Source organism: Chenopodium album, chromosome 18 (genome assembly GCF_948465745.1).
Source record: "Chenopodium album chromosome 18, dcCheAlbu1.1, whole genome shotgun sequence".
Lineage (NCBI taxonomy): Eukaryota > Viridiplantae > Streptophyta > Magnoliopsida > Caryophyllales > Amaranthaceae > Chenopodium > Chenopodium album.
Window position 1 is genome coordinate 13,996,820 of NC_137851.1, and position 22,684 is coordinate 14,019,503.

The 22,684-nt window shown below is 32.7% G+C and overlaps 1 pseudogene across 1 annotated transcript; it reads right to left on the bottom strand.

Annotated features, from left to right (window-relative positions):
- Positions 1-30: 30 nt before the first annotated feature.
- On the bottom strand, positions 31-21,129 carry LOC145591540 (lupeol synthase-like; annotated as a pseudogene). Its single transcript, XR_014102318.1, has 18 exons — positions 20,787-21,129; positions 19,939-20,123; positions 12,290-12,379; positions 11,950-12,147; positions 11,452-11,536; positions 7,158-7,324; positions 6,878-7,066; positions 6,661-6,773; positions 6,423-6,542; positions 5,909-6,031; positions 5,384-5,482; positions 2,710-2,766; positions 2,574-2,620; positions 2,186-2,321; positions 1,905-2,083; positions 1,693-1,773; positions 1,509-1,592; positions 31-295 (listed from the first exon to the last, which is right to left on the bottom strand). The product of XR_014102318.1 is annotated as a lupeol synthase-like (transcript).
- Positions 21,130-22,684: the final 1,555 nt, after the last annotated feature.

Below are 22,684 nucleotides of genomic sequence, written 5' to 3' on the forward strand. Positions count from 1 at the left end.
CCTCGGTAACCTTAAATTGACAAAGAATAGTAAACTAGAGCATAAAATTCGATTATAGCCAACTAAGGATGATTTATTGATTTGCTTCTACATCCTGTGATGTTTAGCAGCAATACTTTATAGATACTAATAGCTTGTGACCAATCTCTCTTGTAGTTCCAGTGAGTGTTGGCTATTGTATGGCTGATCTTTGTGCTTGTGCACGACAATATTCACTAAGAACCCATATGGGGAAAATACACCTGTATGATGAAAATTCGATTATGCAGTTCTTCATGAATGTTCCAGTGCTTTCCTGTATAAAGTTACCTTAGCTGTTAGATATCATGGATAAGAAGTAAAACTGTGTACTGTGACTGAAGTTAAATGAGAGTCTGGGTTTGTAACTTTAAATTCATGTTGCCAAGGCAAATTCTTGTATAGAGGAACAGTCTACTCTTACCACGAAGAATAGCCTTGGTCCTTGGATACAAGAGGTTTCACCTTGGAACAATTTTTGCATTATTATATTGATAAGTGATATTCTTTCTGTCCCTTAATAGAAGTCTCATTTACTACAATTTGGTGTTTTTAAAAGTCCCATTTTTTTTTTTTATCAGTATCCACTTTTTTAATCACCTTCAAATAACTGAACATTACTTTTTTTTTTTTTTTTTAGTTTACAATTAATCAACTTAACCGCTTATCATTTTTTAAAATCACTCTTGAGTAAATAAGACTTTTATTTAGGGATGGAGGGCTTACACACCATCTTAAGAGATAATATCCCGTTTTTTTGTCAGTTCACATTAAATTTTTTTAAAAATTATTGAATTATAAGTTGTCCAAAGTAAAATTGCTGAATTAGAGGTTTTGTCTAAGGTAACTAATTGAATTAACGGTTCATTGAATAACATCGCTAATTGAATTAGCGGTTTATTGAAATCGATAATTGAATTAGCCTTTTTTTTTTATTATTAATTTTTTTTTTTTTACCATGGACAAAACTGCTATTTATTTAGTGGTTTACCTTTGTTGATTTCTTGAAAAAACAAAGCATATTTTTGCTTATAGTAAACCAGTAATTTTATTAAACTAAAATCTGCTTAATCAGCACTTTACTTTTGCTAACTATTGATTGATTCAGTGGTTTTATGATTCTTTTTATTTATAAAAGAGTCCACTTAAAGGTGCATAATCAAGGAACTTTGATATCGTCCGACTTTTTTTAATGAATTTGAAAATTGTTCCTTCATATAATATCATATCTCTTATTGTATTTCCTTTATGACATTCTTTTATTCATTAATAATCATCTCCTACCCCACCTCTTCGGGTCCTATTATTACTTAAATACTTAATACAGTATATCTTTTGCTCTCTATCCTTTCCTAGAAGTAGGAAGTACCCACTAGCCCGCTAGGTTGAGTTCTTTTTGATTTATGTTGCTGCAGTAAAACTCAAGAATCGGAGGTAATATTATTGAATATCAAAACTGATTTATTTTTAGAAGAAAACCTTGTAATTACCTGTGGTGGGAAGTCTCCATTTTCCAACTGTGAGTTGATTACCAACCTCATCCCTCGGTCTACAGGGTCGGGATCTACTTCCCACTGTTACATTGAGAACCATTTGGGTTAACCATAGTTTTAAGTTTGCTGTCATTTTTTAAGTTGCAATAGGAAATGCAGGATAGAATACAGTTATACTCACCTGCCCTGCTCTAATGAGAGTTAACAATGCCCATGAAGTTTGCACCAGATTTGACTTGTTCCCTTTCAGGTTTGTGTAAACCTGTTCCACAATCCCAAAGATGCACAAATCTAAACTTTTAGGGAAAAGTCGTGAGACTGATGTTATTTCTCGACAAGAGATGCGGCTTTTACCACCACAAGAGAGGGAGAGAGGGGAGTGGATTAGAGTACCTCGTTGGAGCTTGAGAGGTAGCTTTTGCCCCCACCCGCCATTAGGTAATTGCTTTGAGAGTATAAACTCACATGCCTTTCGCACAGCCCGACTATTATGGTAGTTTTTATTACACCTTAGTAGTGCCTCCACTGCAAACCATGTTCCATAGGTAAAACAAATTCCCCAAAAACCATACCTATCCCCGCAAAAACAAACCCAAAAGAAATCACTTTCAATTCCACAAGTGTATTTTCTCTCTTACGAAAATCACATTTCAATTAAAAATCAGCATATTTACCAAGAACCATCAGGGTTTTGAGCCCTTTCAATGTACTGTATTCCTCTAAAGATGGAGTCTTCTATTTCTTTGGTCCTGTGATCTGGGTATTGCTCCTTGAAGAGTGTAAAAGCTTGTATTACTGCACTCAACATGCCTATAATAACAGAAAAAATCAAGATTATATTCATTAAATTAGAAGAGTTGAGTTCTGTTTGTTATTTTCTTAACTCTACAAGACTACAACTGATCGTCTTGGCCCAGTCTATGATTATCTCTAGTTAACTTCCATAGTATTAAGGGATTTTTTATTTTTATTTTTATTTTTTTTTTCCAGAATGGACACGATAGTATTAGTTGATAACTATGGACTATGGAGTATGAAAAAAGTTAGCCTATAGAAGCTTACTCTCTTTCGATTAGAACATCATCGAAGAGCTCCGTTGGATTGAATTTCTGAGATTAGACAATACATCTCATTAGAAATTATAAAATTTATTTTGAATTTAACTTAATCTATATTACAATAGAAGAGTTGGTTATACCTCGATCCAACGGTATGTTCGCTGAGGCTCCCAAGCTGTAAAACCACCATTCTCACTCTATAACAATAGGATAGGATAAGATGCATCGAATAATCATTAATAGCTACACATTAAAGGCGAAACCAAAGATGACACATATTTCTCGCCTTTTTTTATTATTATTTTTATAATTTGTTGAATCCTCATGACAAAAATTTTACATTCTATAATATTTACCTTCTAATATGGCAATTACATATGAAGTACATTAACAAATATTTTTTTTAATTCCTCAAAAAATAAAAATAAATAAATAAATAAATTCTTTAAGCATATCTTTCACATTATGTAGTTCTTGTTTTTCTATTTTGGAGAGCCAAAATGTTCCCGTTTCTATTTTTGAATAATATGCAAAGACCATTATATCCTCATTTTTTTTTAACATTATTTATTCTACTTCCTATATTACTCTTGAATTTTACATATGTCTTGTACTTTTCTCCACTTTCTCACTCTAACTTTTGTCTATAATTGTACTTTTCATTTTTATTAATGTATTTCGTCTACTTTCTCCTCCTATTTCTTAATTATCGTGAAAAAACACGAACAAGAACTATATGATGGGACGGAGGGAGTATATGTATATTATATATATAAAATTGAGATCATGTGAGAACTAAGGTGAATAATGAGAACTGGAAACCAATCTCAGCCTTTACTCGCACTCCATTTGACAGAGCACGTTTCACCCGCATTCATTAGTGGCATTTTCGTAATTTTGCAGTTTTAAAAACTTTTTTCCAGTTTTTTTTTTTAAAAAAAAACTTAAGGCAATTTCATTTACTTTATGACTTATTTCATTTACTTTTACTAATTTCTCATTTACTTTTTAAAAATGAAACTGGAAACTATATTGTAAAATTGTAATATTATGAAAATGCCATTAGTGACACGGGAAGCATGTGGATCGTCAAGTTAACATGATTTAAGGGTTTAGATTATATATATATATATATATATATATATATATATATATATATATATATATATATATATATATATATATATATATATATATAGTTTTAATGAGAACCAAGACTATAATAAGAACTAGGAACTAATCTAGGCTCTTAGATCATGTTAATCGGGCGATCAACATGCTTCCCGTCTCATCAATGGCATTTTCGTAATATTTCAACTTTACAAAGTGATTTCCAGTTTAATTTCTAAAAAGCAAATGAAAAGTTAGTAAAAGCAAATGAAATCAGTCATAAAGTAAATGAAATTGCCTTAAAAGTTAAAAAACTGGAAAAAAAAATATTAAAATTCGCAAAATTACGAAAATACCATTAATGGTTGCGGGTGAGATGTGAGCCGTCAGATGTAGCGTGATTAAAGGCTGAGATTGGTTCCTAGTTCCTATTATTCACCTTGGTTCTCACATGATCTCAATTATATATATATATATATATATATAGGGATCCGGTGAGAATAGGTCCATATGTGAGAATTTATACTTATATGAAAACTGATCTAAAATTTAGAACATGTGAATAAAAATTTAGAACATACTTGTTAAAATTTAGAACACGTGACTCAAATTATAATTTAGAACGTATGTGTAAGTAATTTAGAACGTCTGATTTAAGAATTTGAACATGTGAGTAAAAATTTAGAAAATCTACTTGAAATTTAGAACATAAGAGTAAAATTTAGAACATTTGATTTAAGATTACGAACATGTGAATTTAAATTTATAACACTAAATATAAAATATAGAAAATGTGAGTAAAATTTTGAAACATACGAGTAACAATTAGAACATACGCTTTAAAATCTAGAACATATAATTAAAAATATTAGAACACGTTTTAAAATTTAGAACATTTAAGTTAAAATTTTGGAACAAGTTAATTTAAAATTTTTAACATCATACTTAACTAATTTATGGTTTAGAACACGTGAGTATTAATTCAGAACATTTGATTTAATTTAGAACACATGAGGAAAAGTTTAGAACATCAGATTTAAAATTTAGAACATACGAGTAAAAATTTAGAACATAAAGAGTGTTCTCACACAGAATAATTCTCACATATATATATATTGAAAGTATGTAATTGGACAGGAATTCAAATTTCCTCCCTTGCTTCAATATGAAGTATAGTATTATGTTTGTAATAACCTTTATATTAAAAATAAATGAATGTTATTAGATTTTTTTTATTTTTTTTTTTAATTTTTTTTATACTTTGTATAAAACGTTGTGTCCATCAAAGTAAAATAAAATAAATAAATTTACATAAAATGTGTGTCGATCAAAATTTTACAACAATTTAGGAATGAAGAGTTTATCCATATATGAGCATATTGTAGTATTGTAAGGGTACTTATCTAAATTCTTCTCTTTTCTTATATGGTGTACCATAACTTATAGTTCATAAATCTTTCACTTTTATATTTATAAAGTCTTATACATCAATTTAATGACTTTGACGGATTTATTATTTATTGTAAAAAAAAAATACGGATTTATTATGAGTATAAATTAAAATTCAAGTTTTTTTGGTTCATGTAAAAATATAATATTTTAGTAAATTATTGTTAATATAAATAACATAATTGCTATGAGTATAAAATTTTGTAAAACCGTGCGTGGCACGGAATTTAAGCAGTTATTAGGTATAACTCAAACCTGTAGAGAAAGAATGACATTCACAGCATCAAATAGGCGCTTAGCTTCCATTTTCTCTTCCTCAAGTTCAGGAAACATTTTTGCAAATAGTAGTGCAACCTATACAACAATACCGTTGGAAAATAACCATAAGCAAAAAAGGATACAGAATCTTCTGGTAAAGCAAGCAACCACAGCAATCGCTTGGATAATAGTATTTCAAGTTGTTTTAAGCTTGAAATTCATGAAATTTTTATACACTCTTATAAGTCATTTTTAAAGTGCACTAATGTTATTTTTTTGCTCATTTGAATTTAATGAAATTTTTATATACAAACATATAAGTTATTTTTAAGGCGCATTAATGTTATTTTTTGCTCATTTGAAGATTATATGATCAATAATCATTAAATTAAATGATTAAAATATACCATCATATTAAAAAAGGGAAATAGCTAGTTCTCATTTTTTTTTTATCATGAAGCATACAATTTAAATGAAATATAATATTTTGCTTTCTGTTTGAAAATGTTTGTATTCAATCACCTTGAGTCCTTCTGCAGTGCAATCAGAGACTTGCCAGCCGTGATCTGGTGTTGAGAAAGTCCATTAACCTTTACTAATATGTCTATACATCTCCTTAAAATTTCCTGATGGATTCTCCCTAACCTATATATTGCAATAGAGCATCACATTTTATACAATTTAGATACTTGCGTTAAGTACATGATGACATGAGTAAAAATATTACGAGAAGTTTCACGAGATGTTTTATACATTAGAAATACTCGAAATGATATTCATAAGAAATTATTCTCTATGAAAAATTAAAGGTTTAAAAAGTTCGCTTCTTACATATGTTTCACATATGTCAAAAATATCTCATGATATTTTATACTACTTTCGTTACTTTTTAAATACAATATCGGAGTATATTTTGTGAGATATGAAAATTTTCTTTGTTGCAATTAAAAAGGAACAAAGGTAGTAGTTATTAGAAAGATAAAAACAAAAATAAAAAAAAATAAAAAAAAAAGGCGTTTGTCGAGTGAAATAAAACCTGCGAGGCTTTGAGAAAACTGTGGGTTTTCTTAAGTGGTTTTGCATATTCATCAGTAAGATCACTGGCATATATTGCGTAAAATGCTAGTGCTGCATCCCAAGTTTGGCAACCAAGGGCCTGTTCCCAAATTTGTATGAGGATCATAAGTAAATTGCATACGAAAAATTATTGTTACACAACATTGTTACTGTGTTAGTGAGTTATGCCACAATTTTGCCTCGTTACTAAAAATTACCGTAAACTTCATCCCATCCTCAGAAATCCACAAATAATCTGGGATTCTGGCTAGATGTTTCTTGTATGCTTTGAATTTGGATCTTCCGCCCAACAAGCCATCAAACAAAGTACCTGTGCCACAAGTGCTTAATAAGGAATACAACAAAAGAAAGTAAAGACACAAATGGAGGGCTAAGGGCTTGTTTGTAATCATTGTGAATGGTAATAATGTGTACCTTCTCAACGCAACCAATGCAGCAGTATCTGCTGTTAATGTCCTCATAGTGTACATTTGCTATTGCTGTTTTGAGCGCCTTTTCTCTGAGTTTCGAGAAGGGCCAACGGTTGAGGATTGGCTCACCAATGTGGTGAAGAATTCCCCAAATCATGTCTTGCAACACATGATGTGGAGTATAAAGATCCTCCTAGAAAAAGTTGTTAGTTGTGTAAACTATATAATTATGCTCGATTGTGTCCAAAATTAGTCATTACGTCGTAAGAAATTCTAGAGCTTACCTTAGCACATGAGTTTCTAGCTTTGTTCCAGTTAATTTCATGGTAGGGCTGGGGGTAAATTTCTGTTCTAAGTGACTGAATGAGTTGAATGATTGGACCAACAAATCTCCTACCATACAAGTATGATACTGGCATGTACACTAATCGGCAATAGCACAAAGTTTTCCCTGCAAACCGAAGGGTAATGTTGGATTTCGATTTAACAAAAAAAAAAAAAAAAAAAAAAAAAAAAAAAAAAAAAAAAAAAAGCCTATTCTGTGGGTATATAAAGCAAAAACAAACAAATAAAAATATACTTGTATATTACTTCCTCTTTTTTTTTTTTTTTTTTTTTTTTTTTTTTTTTTTTTTTTTTTTTAACCTGTATCTTTTATTACGCTTGTCAATGTAAAATTTTAATGATCAATAACTTTGATTCTCCATAAGTAAAAATTACAAAAGTTATATATTATGATAATACTTATTGAGACGAATTCAAAAAGATCCTACATAAATATGTTATTCCTTACATATTAATCACAAAAGATAGTCAAAGAAGAGGTGATGAATAGTGTAAAAGTCAAAGCGGGTCAAGTAAAAAAGGGCGGAGGAAGTATTAAGGGGCCGTTTGGTTCGCACGGTTTAATCAGAATGGAATGAACAAAGAGAATGGAATGAAAATACCTTATTTTTGCTTTGTTGTTTGTTTTAAAAACAAAGGGAAACAATCCCACCACCACAACCACCACTTATTTCATTAATTCCACCTTTTCCAGCCACCAAACAAGTCACCGCCCTTCGCCAGCCCTCCCCCGCCCCTCGTCGCCCTTCGCCAGCCCTCCCCCACCCCTAGCTGGCCCCACCGCGGCTCATCCCTCCCTCGAAAAACCTTCCTTAGGTAAGAAAAACCCTAAAAGTTCCCCTCCTTCCCCGTAAAACCGTCAGCTGCCTCTCCCACCACCCTCGAAACCCTAGGCACTAGGGTTTCGAGGGTGGTGGGAGAGGCGGTTGACGGTTTTACGGGGAGGGAGGGGAGTTTTTAGGGTTTTGCGGGGGCTGGGGAAAGTTTTACGACGGAGGGGAAGGGCGGTGGAGGTGCAGCGAACGGCCGGAGGAGGTGCGGTGAACGATCGGAGGAGGTTCGGCAAACAGTTAGGGGTAGAGCGGCGGTGCGGTGGCTGATTTCCCGATGGTGAGTGTAGTAAGAGGGTGGTGGTATAGTGGTGAGATGGTGGTCAAGGAATGGGAATAGAAAAGTCTAGAGGGGGTGGGGAATGAACTTAGAGGGATTTGGGGGAATGAAGAGGGTAAAGGGAATGGGAAAAATGGTCTAACAAACAACAATAAAGGGAATGAGGACAGTTGATTCCCATTCCCTTTGATGATTAACCCTAAACAAACGGCCCCTAATATTTGTCTCTAGATATTAGGTATATGACTTATTTGTTATCAAAATTAAAATCCTATATTGAAGTACTGATTGATGTGGTATTGTAGTAATTATATTTGCCTTACTAAAATACATTCTGTAAGAAATATGCCTTTTAGCCCTGAGTCGAGAGCTATCGATTGGGGGACCAGGAAGAAATGGGGCAAGACATGTCCATGCCTTAGGAATGCATGGACATGCCTCGACGAAGAAGTATTGAAGACTTATAAAGCAGTCACGTCCGTGCCTCAACGAGCTTCACAAGTATTCAGCTAGGCACGTCCGTTCCTAGACGGAGTTCCGACGAGGCACATCCATGCCTCAGCATATTTTGAGTTTTGGTGCTTTTTGGACGTGAGGCAAGTCTGTGCCTCAGCAATTTTGGCCGATTTTGGATACTTTGTTCGTGTACTTTGTTTCCTAGAATAAAGTCTATCTTTTCTAATAGTCTATGGGTTATCATAAATATCCCTAGGTTATTTCCTAGCCTTAATTGATTATTCATTTGTGAGTTCTAAGAAAGATAATATTAGAAATCCGAGAGATAACCAATTCTGTGATTGGTTTTGAAATCTGTTCAAAATCTGTAATTTGTTTTCCCTAAGATCAATAAAATTATTACTCTTGTCTGCCCGTGGGCATAGCCAACATATTGTTGGTGAACAACGTAAATATGTGTATGTTTTTCTTGTTAATTTTACATTCAATAATTTGTTACACATTCGATGTACAGAAAAACTACGGTTACTTCTCTATATTGTCTTCTTTTTTTTTTTTTTTTGTATGAATTAGGAACTCCCCTCGTGAGGAGGATCTCGTAATGTTTCATATTCTCACCTTTAAAAAATATTAAAAAATATTTAAGTTGAAAAACTACGGTACAATATTTAGGTTGATATATTACATATAAATTTTTTTTTTTAAAAAAACTCTAAACGAATCTTACAATATTCCTTATGAATTTGTTTTATAATATAAATAAGTGCAATGCACGATTTTTTACAAAATTTTATTACGAATTACAAATTTTAGTTATTACTACAGAAAAAATAACTTCATTATACACAATACATTATAACAATAAAATCAAGGTCAATACCTGTGCGACTTTTAGTCCCAGACTTTGATAGGCACATGCGTAATTTAATTAATTATTTGTTTCATTTTTAGTGAATCGTGGAGAATTTAATTATTGTTTTATTAGTACTATTGTTATGATTGTATTCAATGGGTATTTTTGTCTAATATTCCTATGATATAAAACAAAAAAAAATACATAGTTATGTATAAATATATAATTTGAGTAATTATTTAGGATTGCATATTTGTATTATATTTACAAAAAGTATAGATTCTTACAATTTCATTTCTTTTACTTTTCATCGAAAATTGTTGATGGATTTATTCTTGAAAAATAAAATACAAAGTACAACATATACATATAATTAGAGAAAAATAATAATAATAATAATTTAAAGTCTTATAGAAAAATTTCCTAAAAAAAAAGTCTACTTATAGAAAATTACTACTTTAATACCCAATAAAAATGGTAAGAAAGATATGAAATTATATATTGGTAGTATGGAAGAAATTTGATGCCAAATATATATACTATGTAGAAGTTAATATTTGGCAAAAAAATAAAAATAAATAAATAAATCACATTTAGGTGGGAAATTTTTAATTAGAAGATGACATGTGTCATCTCAAAGTTCGCCTTTAGTATAAAGTTATAGATGTAACATCGAGAATTACATCCAAATTGTTAAACTTTGATCACTATATATAATGGGCAAGTAAAAAAGAGAAAATACAAGTTTGTTCTCTTGATAAACAAAATATGTTTACCAAATCACAAATATGTAAATAAATCAACAATTTTTTGTCATATATGGATCTCGCAGTTTTTGATTTATTTACCAAAATGTCATGATGACTAGACAAAATGGCAAAAATGTAAATATATCAACAACTTTTTTTTATCATATATGGGTCCTATAATTTTTGATTTATTTACCAAAATGTCATGCTAACCGGACAAAATTGTTGATTTATCTAAATTTTTTGCCATTTATAATCCATGCATTATAAATGTACCGTCAAAGTTAGTACAGAGTAGACTTGGCAAACAAGTCGTTCGGGTCGGGTCATTTTCAGTCGGGTCGCTTTCAGGTCAGCAAATATTTGGGTTGAATTCGGGTCAGTTCTAGTTTTGGGTCAACACTTCGGGTTGAGTTATGGTCGGGTCAAGTTCGAGTCGGGTCAGTTCGGGCCGTGTCAGTAAGGGTTGGGTCTGTTTGAGTCAAGTCAATTTTCAAGACTAGTTTTTGGGTCAAGTCCGAGTCGAGTTAATTTGGGTCGGGGTCAGTTCAAGTCTGGTCAAGTTCTGGTCAGGTCGCCAAATATAAATTCACTTAGAAAATTTGTGGGAAAATTCCCTCTTATTTCAATAATAGTAGTAGCTTTTATATAATAATTAGAAACTAAACTAAAATTCTGTAAAAAAAAAAAAAAAAAAAAGGTAAAAAAAAAAAACATGAGTACTTATTGCGTCACTTCGGGTTGTGTTGGTTCGAGTCAACTAATTCGGGTCACTTCGGGTTGGGTCAACTTATGGTTTTGGGTCAACTTCAGGTCGGGCCATTTCGGGCATCGGGTTATGTTATGGTCAACTCCACTTTGGGTCGTGTTTGGGTCGGGGCGGGTTAGTTCGGCTTCGGGTCAATTTTTGGGTCACGGGTCAGGTCATTCGGGTCGGGTCAGAATTATCAGGTCTTGTACGGAGTACGTATGATTTGTTCAATAAAAGTTGAATATAGCCTATTTGTAAGAGATAAATTACATGTAGCACTACATAAGTATGGATGTATAGAGTAGTATGAGAACCTGGATGCATCGGTAATGAATCAGGGAGTAGCCAAAGCTCTGGAGGCGTTGGGTTGCACCCATCCCACTCGTACACTCCAAGCACCTAAAGTAATTGATCCAAAACCAAATGAAGGGCCAGCTTGTTACAAGTTTTTGTATTACTCGAGATAAAAAGATTATGCAACAAACTATGTATAGTAGTTAATATATATCATGGTCTATAGACTATAATGCCACATATTTTACTCTCTAGTAGTCATTTTAGTTGCTTTCTATGATCTTTTAATGATCATGTTCTTTTGAATCCACTTTCACTTTATTTATGTCAGCCGTTTAAGGAGCATAACATGAAAGTAAATTCAAAAGAACTCACACGTTATGAACGTCATTTGTAACGAAAGCATATATGGTGCTCACGTTGTGCACAAGTGTATGGCTCAAATTGTGTAGTGTTCTAGCTAGCTACTTCCAATTAAACAAGAAACCACGTAGCAAAGAAGGAGATTATAAACAAACCGAGAGCCAAAATTTTCCCCAAGATGGAATGCTCGTAGCACCACCATGGTCAAGGATCCATTGACGACCCCTTGCAACCGCGTTATCTTCGCCATCATCAGGGCCTTCTCCCAACAACCTTAGGGCAATGTAATTAATTGCTGAACCAAACATGGTACTATGGCTATCTATGTGGAATCCCCATCCTCCGTCTTCATTCTGCAATATATTTCGAAAAAAAAAAATAATAATAATTGTACTTTGTATTAAATAGGCAGAAAATAGGACAATTAATTATATGTTATGAGGAAAAACAAAGGACAATAGAGTGTTCTACTGGTGTATTACACTATTTAAATACCTGATGATTGTAGATATAACGCTTTGTCTCCTTTTGGTGTTCAGGGGATAAAATCTTATTGAGATCTCCTGTAACGTATAGTGCCATTACCTGAAAGTTTATTTATCAATGCGATATCATGACTTTGTATGGAATACTTTTCGTGTGAATTTGGTACATAGTACTATTATGACTATCATTTACAGAATCTACTCAGTAGGAAAAAAAAAATAATAAAAAATATATTAAATGCAACCAGTTAATAAAACCATTTAATATACTGTAACTAGTTATATCAACTTCTCCCTCTATACTTAATATTTTGCATATTTGACTTTTTACATTCTTTAAGACGCGTCTTAACACTTTTTTTTCTCCATTTTAATAGGCATAAAAATTACAGAGTATAAAAACTAAATATTAATAAAATATACTACGTACAATAAGATGAATCTGATAATGGATTGTGTGTCGACTGTTTCATACTCCTTTGTTTATAACGGAGGAGTGAGTGGCTCTGTAACTCCATCCAGAGGGTTACGTGAGGGAGATCCTTTATCCCCGTATTTATTTATTCTGGTGGCTGATGTTTTCTCGAAGATGTTGCAGAGTAAAGTACGGGAAGGGAAGCTCCACGAGGCGAAGGCAAGCCGCAATGGCCTTGAAATCTCACATCTTTTGTTTGCCGATGACAGTTTACTCTTTGCTAGATCTACCCGACAAGAATGCGAAATAATAGTTGATATTATCAAATAGTATAAAGTAGCATCCGGACAGAAAATTAATTATGAGAAATCGGAAGTGTCTTTTAGCAAAGAGGTTCTTACGGATCGGAGAAAGGAGTTGTTGAGTCTACTTAAAATGCGGCTTGTTGATAGACATGAAAAATATCTCGGTATTCCAACTGTGGTTGATAGATCGAAAAGAGTGGTTTTTGAGGCTTTGTTGCATAGAATCTGGAAGAAATTGCAGGGTTGGAAGGAGAAATCACTTTTTAGAGCCGGGAAGGAAATTCTGTTAAAGTTTGTGATTCAGGCTATTCCGACCTATTTGATGCGGGTCTATAAACTTCTAGTGAATGTTATAAAGAGCATCAAGTCTGCCATGGCACCCTGAAGTGTTTGGAGGGGGGGGGGGGTGAGGGGTTAGGGTTTAAGGATCTAGGGGTGTTCAATGACACTTTGCTAGGGCGTCAAGCTTGGAGGCTGATCCGAAAACCTGAGTCTCTCCTAGGCCGAGTTATGCGACCAAAGTATTACCCAAACCGATCCTTTTTAGAGGCTCAATTGGGGTGTGCTGGTAGCTACTCTTGGAGTAGTGTTTGGAGCTCAAAGTCTCTAATTCTAGAGGGGTATATTTGGCGCATTGGGGATAGAAAAAAGGTGAAGATTTGGGGCGATCCTTGGGTAGCTGATGAAGAGGGGAGGTTTCTCACAAGCTTGGTTGTGGAGGAGGTGTGTCAGGTTAAAGACATTATCTCTGCTGAAGGAAGAGAGTGGAATGTAGAGCTGATTGGGGCCTTTTCAATGAGAGAAATGCAAAATGCATTCTTGCAATCCCTCTAAGTTGGCGAGGTGGGGAGGATGAGATAATCTGGGCATTCTCGAAGGATGGCGAGTACTCGATAAAGACCTCATACATGATCGGGAAAGGGTGTAACCTAGATAATTTTCATCGTGCTTTTGTTGACATATGGGGTATGAATGTAAGCCCGAAAGTGCGCCATTTTCTCTAGAGACTATGTACTGGTACCTTACCGGCCAAGAAGCTGCTTCTAACAAGACATATGGCAACTGATGCCTACTATTCCTGGTGCAGAGAAGATGAAACAGCAGAACATGCCATCTTTAACTGTACCCGAGTGCGTGATCTTTAGGTTGAGAGAAGGTGTTTGCCAATGGTGAAATAGGAAGAGGCAGGGTCCTTTTGTGATCTTATTGTGAGCTGGGGAAAGTTGGATGCAAAAATGATTCAAAGAGGAGTTTTCCTTGCTTGGTGCATATGGTTTGAGAGAAATCAAAAGATGTTTGAAAACAAAACAACGCCTAATGATATTCTCTTGGGGAGAGTGGCAAGATGGGTGGAAGACCATGGCAATTACTCGGCAAAAAATTTACCAAGCAGCCCCTGTGAAGCGACCAGCTAGTGTAAAGAACTGGGCTGCTCCACCAGCTGGTTTCATCAAGCTCAACGCTGATGCCTGCCTTCGTGATGAGGGTTGGGTAGGGTTGGGAGCTGTCCCAAGGGATCACGAAGGAAGGGTTTTGTACTCTGCTGTCAGAAGGATCAAAGCTTATTGGCCACTCGAGATTGTTGAAGCCAAGGCACTGGATTTTGCTTTGAAATTAGGCAGGAAGTATGGCTATGAGGACATTGTGCTTGAATCTGATTGCCAACTGCTTATCAACAAGTTGACAAAGGGAGTGATCTTCTTTTCTGATCTTAATTCAATCCTTGGAGATATTATGTACTTAGGCTCTTGTTTTAAGTCTGTCGCTTTGTCTCATGTGTTGAGAGATGGGAACTTTGTTGTCCATCATCTCGCTAGGCTAGTTCCTTTGGGGTAGAACAGGTATGGGAGAATCATTATCCTAGTGATATCTCTCCATATGTACTATCGGATACTTTGATGCTTAATGAATAATAAACTAGCCCGTCTTTCTTCCAAAAAAAAAAATGAATCCAACAAAATCCCACGTAATTATATTATTTCGTATAGATAAAGAGTATTTTACGGTAAAAGATTTAATGTTTGACCCATAGTTTTGTAACTAGGTTAAGTCCCGTGCCATGCACGATTATAATTAAACTTTACAACAAAAATTATAAAGAATGGTTTTTTTTTTTTTTTTTTTTTTTTTTTTTTTTTTTTTTTTGAGGGGAATAAAGAATGGTTGTTAATTTAACAATAATTTATCCAAAAAAAAATATTTGTGACAAAATAACTTGAATTTTAATTTATACCAAATGCATAAAGGTTATTATTTTGAATTTTATAAAAAAATAATTTAGTAATAGAAATTTAGAAGCTATTAGGTTTTATATAAGAAAATGAAAATATAAGCTTAGGTTAGTACCCGTATATGTCTTAAAAAAAAAAAAAAGGTTAGTACTCATATACGAACTCATATAAATACATTTGTCCTTATATTTTTGTTGACACACTTTGACCGGCATTAAATGAAAATTTAGTTGATTTTATATTACTTTAGGATAATTAGTATTCCGTAATAAACTTTTTTAAAATATATTTATAGTGAGTAGTAGCGGTTTTTATTTTAATTTTAATAATCACATTGTATAAAATGTGTAGAGTAATTAGATTGAAGTTTTCAATATATGTTGAGTTAAAATATTTTACACTATTCATGTGTCCTCATTTACTTAATTTATTTTACCAATATACAATATAAATATGATCATATATTATGTTGTTAAATTTGTCATATTGTCTGCTTTTATATATAAAAAAAATCATAATTTTTAATAATCTCTAATTAAAGATGTTGATAATTAAAGTTGTGTCTCGGCAAATGTGCAAATCCAACTCTAGCCTATAAAAAACGGAGGGAGTATAATATAATAAAATAATTTTGTTCAGCTGTTTGTATAAACGTTATGTATAATTTTAAGATTCATACAAATTACGCTACAAAAATGATTTTTCTATTTTTAATTAAAATAAATTTTATTGTCAAATGATTAATGTTGGAGGAAAAAATTGATACTCCTTTTTAATATTATAATAATCTTGGACAATGATATATTTTAATACCTTATTTTTAATCTATGTTAGTATATTTATAACTAAAAGATTAATAGTATATAAAATATATGTTAAAAAAAATTAATTGAGTATGATTGGATTAGATATGTTGTCAAAATAGAAATAAGTATTATTGTAGCTTATAAAATGGAAGTCATCAAAATTTGGCAAAAAAAAAAAAAGAAAAGTGCAAAAAGAAGGGAAAATTATTAATGACATCGTAACAAGTGTTATTTTAAGTTCGCTTTTAGTATAGGTTAATTGATTGATTGATTGATGGGGCAAAAAACTGGAAAAAAAGGGAAAAGCTACTAGCTAATTGCTAAAATACTCCGTACCAAATATGACCCAAAAAATTTTAAAATATAACCCATATATTTTTGGAAAAAAAAAAATTAGAGATAAAGGAATAGCTACGAGCTAATTACCAAAGTGAATTGCTAAATACCGCCAACGTTTTTTATCAAATCACCAACAAAAGTAATGAAGAGACAAAATTACCCTTACTTATCCCCACTTTGCTTTCTCTCTCCTAAATCTATCCAGCCACAGACTGAATCGTCAACCACTACCCACGCCACCACGACCACCACTACCTAGGGGTGAGCGTAGCAGGGTACCCTGTAAAAATATCGGTACCCGGAACCGGAACCTGTTGCAACAGGTTCTTAAAAATAGGAACCGGAACCGGAACATGTTGCAACAGGTTCCTAAGAATTGGGAACCGGAACCGGAACCTGCAGGTTCCGGTTCCTAAACAGGGTACCCTGTTTTTCAAAGTAAGCTTAATAATTACTTGATAATTGTGACAATTCTATATTTTTAAAAATGGATGTTCACAATAAAAGCTTACAACTTTAGTACACTGCTTCAAATATAACAAACCAACACTACTTGTCTAGAATATTCAATACCATATAGGTTTCGGTTTCATGTATCCTATAGGGAACATGTACTAACAGGGTACCCTACAGGTTCTAGGTCCAAAATTTTATTACCCGGAACCGGAACCTGTTGCAACAGGTTCCTAATTTAATTACCCGGAACTAGAACCTGTTCAACAGGTTCCGGGTTTGGAACCTGCGGTTCCGAACAGGTTCCGGTTCCACATCAGGGTACCCTGAATTTTTGCTCACCCCTACCACTACCCACTGCACCATCACTACCCACAACCAACACCACCCACTACACCATCACCGCCAACAACTACCAAGAGGGCAAAAGGTACAAATTTTTTTTTTAACTGGCAACAATCTCCTTATATTTCCGGCAACCACCAACAGCGGGCAGCAGTCAACCACCATTAGAAAATCGACGACCCACCACCTTCCCTCATCGCGCGGGAAAGTGGTTTTTTTTTTTATTCAGGAGACCAGCCCAATCGACGCTCAAAACTAGTCACCCGGGACGGTAATCGGTTTCCAGCGTCGATTGACCAAGGTAACCGACGTCCAAAACCGGTTACCATCCCAGGTGACCGGTTTTGCACACCGATCGACTACAGTTGACTGGCGTCCAAAACCGGTTACCGTGGTGTTTAATCGGTTTTGGGTGCCGATTGTGAGTGACGGACATTTTTAAAAAAAAAAAAATCAGAGGTACTGCCCATCCACCTCCGATCGTCAACGCGGTTGCCCTTCCACCTCCGACGTACTACCGCTGTTGCCCTTCATGTGCTGCTGTTGACTGTTGTAATTATATTGATGGTGGTTGGGAAGTGGTACGATGGTAGGGGCCCTTATGGGGTGACGAGAGAGAAAAAAATATAAGAGAAAGAGGAAGGTGGGTGGGGGGTATAATAAGGGTATTGGTGTCCATTCACCTTAAATGTTGACGATTTTGATAAAAATTGTTGACGTATTTAACACCTCCCTTACCAAAATACTCCGGTACCAAATATTTAAGGCCAAAAAGTGACTAGAGTGATCCATCGCATGTCACAGCATTAATGAGGTTAACAGTTAAAACGTGGATGAAGTTGACTCATTTTTTATTTTATTTTTTTCAAGGATGAAGTTGACTCATTTAGTTATGTCTTACGTCTTTTCTATTAGTACTCTATGTCTCTGTGTGTAAAAAAATAAAAATAAAATAAAAAAATTCCCTGTTTTCTTTTTGTTGACATGTTTTTTTAATTACATTTGTAAATGCACAAATTCATCATTAATATCTTTAAATCGATGTGTAAAAATTATGAAAAGTTGATATATTGAAAATATATATCGTGATAAATCTAACAACATCTCACATAAGTATATTTTTATTTACATATAAAACACAAATCACGGATAAAGAGGAATGTGTAAACAGTGTTAAAGTCAAAATGTGTCAACTAAAAAGACGGAGGTAGTATTTTTTAAAAAGATAAAATATAAAGGACTTATATCGTGATAAATCTAACAACATCTCACATAAGTATATTTTTATTTACATATAAAACACAAATCACGGATAAAGAGGAATGTGTAAACAGTGTTAAAGTCAAAATGTGTCAACTAAAAAGACGGAGGTAGTATTTTTTAAAAAGATAAAATATAAAGGACTGATTCTATTGAACCGGCACCTCTCATAGGTAAGTCAGCCTAACTCTGCAATCAATGATTGAGAGTAGAGCTAGGAGGTAAGAAAACTCCCTATTCCCAAGCAAATGTAGTTGATATATGGCTCGAACTTATGACCTCAAACTCACAAGGTGAATTTTTGCCAACTCTCCCAAGCTTTACTTAGTATGTATTTAAATATTTAATCATAATAGTAAAGCTGGCAGAAGTTAATTACAAAAGTTACCATGCGTGTTAGTGTATATGAGTACTTCCTCTAATATCTATTTTTACTAATGCATAAAACACAAATGTTTTTATATAAAATGTTGTCGAATTAGTATTAATATGTATATCCATTATATCACGTTAATTTCTTTAATTCTAATAACGTATAATTAGTACTACTTTCGTTTTTATTTAGTTGACACCATTCTCTTTTCATGCTTGTTAATGCACTATTTTAAAAATTAATATCTCTAATTCCCGATGTTATAAAATTATAAAAAAGTGAATATTAATGAAATACAAGTATACATTGAGATGATTCTAAGATGATCTCCCTTAATTATGTTTTATCATAGCTATAAATCACAAAAGGTAGTCAAAGTGTAGTTTGTGAATAGTGTAAAAGTCAAATGGTTTATATCAACTAAAAAAAACGGAGATAGTATTAGTAATCAAACTTGTGCATTACTCCTTGTGTTTCATAATAATTGCAACATTTTGACTTTTGCACTATTCATATGCCAATTTTGATTATATTTTCTTACCAATATATAAAAAAAACATATGTTGCCATGTAAAATAGTTTTGGATTAGTCATTTTTCAATTAGAAGTGATCATTGGGGGAGTCGGGCCGGGTCGAAGACGAAAAAATTAGCCTACTCCTCGGGCTGGGTCAGGCCAAATTTTGGGCCGGAATTTTTGTGCCCAAACCCGACCAAAATGGTGGGGGGGGGGGGGGGGGCATGTGGGCTTTTCGGGCTGAGCCAAAAAAATCAACTAAAAATGTGTAAAACCGCATTCCCAAACCCGCCAAAAAAAAATCAGGTCGGGCCAATTTCAGGCCAGAAAAACATGCCCAAACCCACCCAAAATCGGGGCAGGTCAACCTTAATCAGGTTTATTTTCAATATATAACTTTTTACACTTCTTAATACATAGTAATATATATATATTAATAGTTAAATTTGAACATTGGCGTATGTGCCACTAAAAATATTACGACTTTTACAAAATGGAGGGAGTAACATATGCATCAGTAAAATGTTACAAATAATACGAAATAACAGAAGCAAGAGCAATAATTCTCCTCCCCAACCATAATTTTTTTTTTACTACGTAAATAATAATGACTTACCAATGGAGGCATGAAAAAAAGTGGGCCAGCATTATCAGCAGGCCAGTGACCATCATGGGCTTGAATACTGATAAAGAAGTTGATGGCCTTCTTCAGTGTTATGGTCACTGCTTCCTCTCCTATTACCTCTCTTTCCTTCAACTTCACCCCTTTAACCATTTCCACATTTGCCTTTCCTTTCTCAACTGTCCAAACATTTTTTTAAAAAATTTAATCAAAATAATCACATCATGTTACCTCCATTATATTCTTGACCACGTCAAAAAAAACATATAATCTATACTCGTATATTAAAAATTGAAATAACTTATATGTGCAAAGTATAATTTTTGGATGTAAAATGAATACAGCTATTTTGTAAGTCAAATTCTCTAGTGTATATACCAAACTTTAACTCACAAACTAAGGGTTAGTAGTCTTAAAAAAAGAAAAAAGGTTAAACTACTTTGAGCTACAGGTTAACTAAGAAAGTGTAAAACACAAAAAAAATAAATAAAAATAAATAAATAAATAAATAAAATAAAATAAAATAAATAAAGAGTATAAAATAATACCCCATAATCCACAAAAGGAGGGTTTTTTGTTAATTGATTTCCACACTTGTAGAATTATCTTTTCAATATTGAATTTGGAAGGACAAAATTATGGGAAAAAATGATGTTATAACTTATAAGCAATTTTAGAGGAAAATTTTGTAGTGATAAATATAGATACTAAAATACCAAACTTAAATTCATGAACTTAGGGTTAGTAGTAAGAAAAAGTCAAATAACTTTGAGCTACAGGTTGACTAAGAAAGTGTAAAACACACACACACACACACAAAAAAAAAAAAAACACACACACACAATTGACCTCCATTCTCATTAGAAGATCAGCACTTTGCCTCATGTTGAAACGGTTCCTCTTGAACTCCTTCCTTGCTCTCTCAACCTCGGCCCGTTCCTCCGTTGTTCCAGCCTCCGGATCAAACTCCCAGTGTTGTCGACCGGTGAAGTTGTTTAGACTCTCTAGCCATGGATCCTTGCCGTCTGCTATCTTCAACTTCCACATGATAACCAACTTTAACTAAGCGTACACTCTATATGAACTATTAAATACTCTTAATTCTTTCTTGCTTGATTAGGGAAGAAGGTGAAATATAGATAGTGTAGTAATGAACTTCGATTTAATTTGCTGAGTTTTATAAGCTGAGAGTAAGGAAGCAAGGAGATAATGATATCAATTTAATTTGCATGATAATGACTCTCTAACCAGCTCTTGCTATCCACTCCTTTTATTGGCCCATGCTAACTAAGAATGAGGCTTATAAATCACTAGGTTAAACTACATTAAATATTTTTTACAATAATATTATAAAAATTGTATAAATATAATGACTCGAGTAATAAAAAAATATTAGGTTAGGTCCCGTGCCATGCATGGTAATTTTCAATAACTATTTTTTAAATGAACATTATATTAAATATTCAACTTTCATATGTTATATTCATATCAATTAAATGCTGAAGAAAAAAAATGGTAGGAAAAAAAATCACACTAAGAATAATCAACATGTGTCATTCTTGGCAAGTATTATTGAAGTGTCCATAGTTAATTATAGATTATTAATTGATTAAAATTTTAATCATAAATTATTCAAGAAAATAACAAAAGTATCCTTTGTTGATTTGATATTCACATTTCGTTGGTAAAATTTGTAGCTTTGTAATTTTGAAAAACAAATAAATTCAAGAAAAAAAAAGATATGATCCTGTTGTAATTAATGTAGTACCTACATTTTTTTTTTGACACAGCGTAGTACATTTCATTCCCAAAAAAAAAAAAAAAAAAAAAAAAAAACAAACCGTATACATAATATGTCTTTCCAAAATATATATATATATATATATATATATATATATATATATATATATATATATTATTGCTTAAGTTTATAATTGTTAATATGTTTTTTTGGATATGATACATCAAATTTTCTATTACACACCATATGATATTATTACAGTACTCTGTATTATATATGTAAAGATTTGTTTCTTAAATATAATGTTTTTCAAAAAAAGAAAAAAAAAAGTAATGACACATCAGGAGATGACACGTGTCATTGCTGGTGCGTCTTTTAATATATAGTTATTGATTATTGATTGATTGATGATGGAATGTATTAAAACTAAAAACATGCAAGAGAAATATTTAAATTACACGTAATAATTATAATGATAGTTTAATATTTTAGGAAAACATTTTTATATCAAACAAATGTCATAATTATAGATACAATTTTTTTCCTTAAGTAACCATGAATTTTTTAAAAGAGGTGCTTTTGGAGGAAAATTATTAATACAACATTGATAAGTGTCCTATTTGTTTCGCTTCCGTTTTTAAATACTTACTCCATTATTATGACAAAATGGAAATATTATAAATGAATTAAATAATATAAAGCTTTCCTAATAAGGAAATGGAGTAAGTATTTAAAAACGGCCGCAAAAAGAAAGTAGGGCAAGTATTAAAAAACGTTGGGAGTAAATAGATTTCTTTATGACAAAATCAAGATATTTGATCACTAGTGGTGATCTAGGAATTAGTTTTTTTTGGGTTCGAAATTTTCAAACGCATATAGTAAAATCAAGAACCATAATTTAAAATAAAATTAGATAATTTGGATGTGCACAGTACAATACATTTCGATTAGAGGTGTTGGAGGTTCATTTTAAGGCGGTTGATCAACTTGAATTGAATT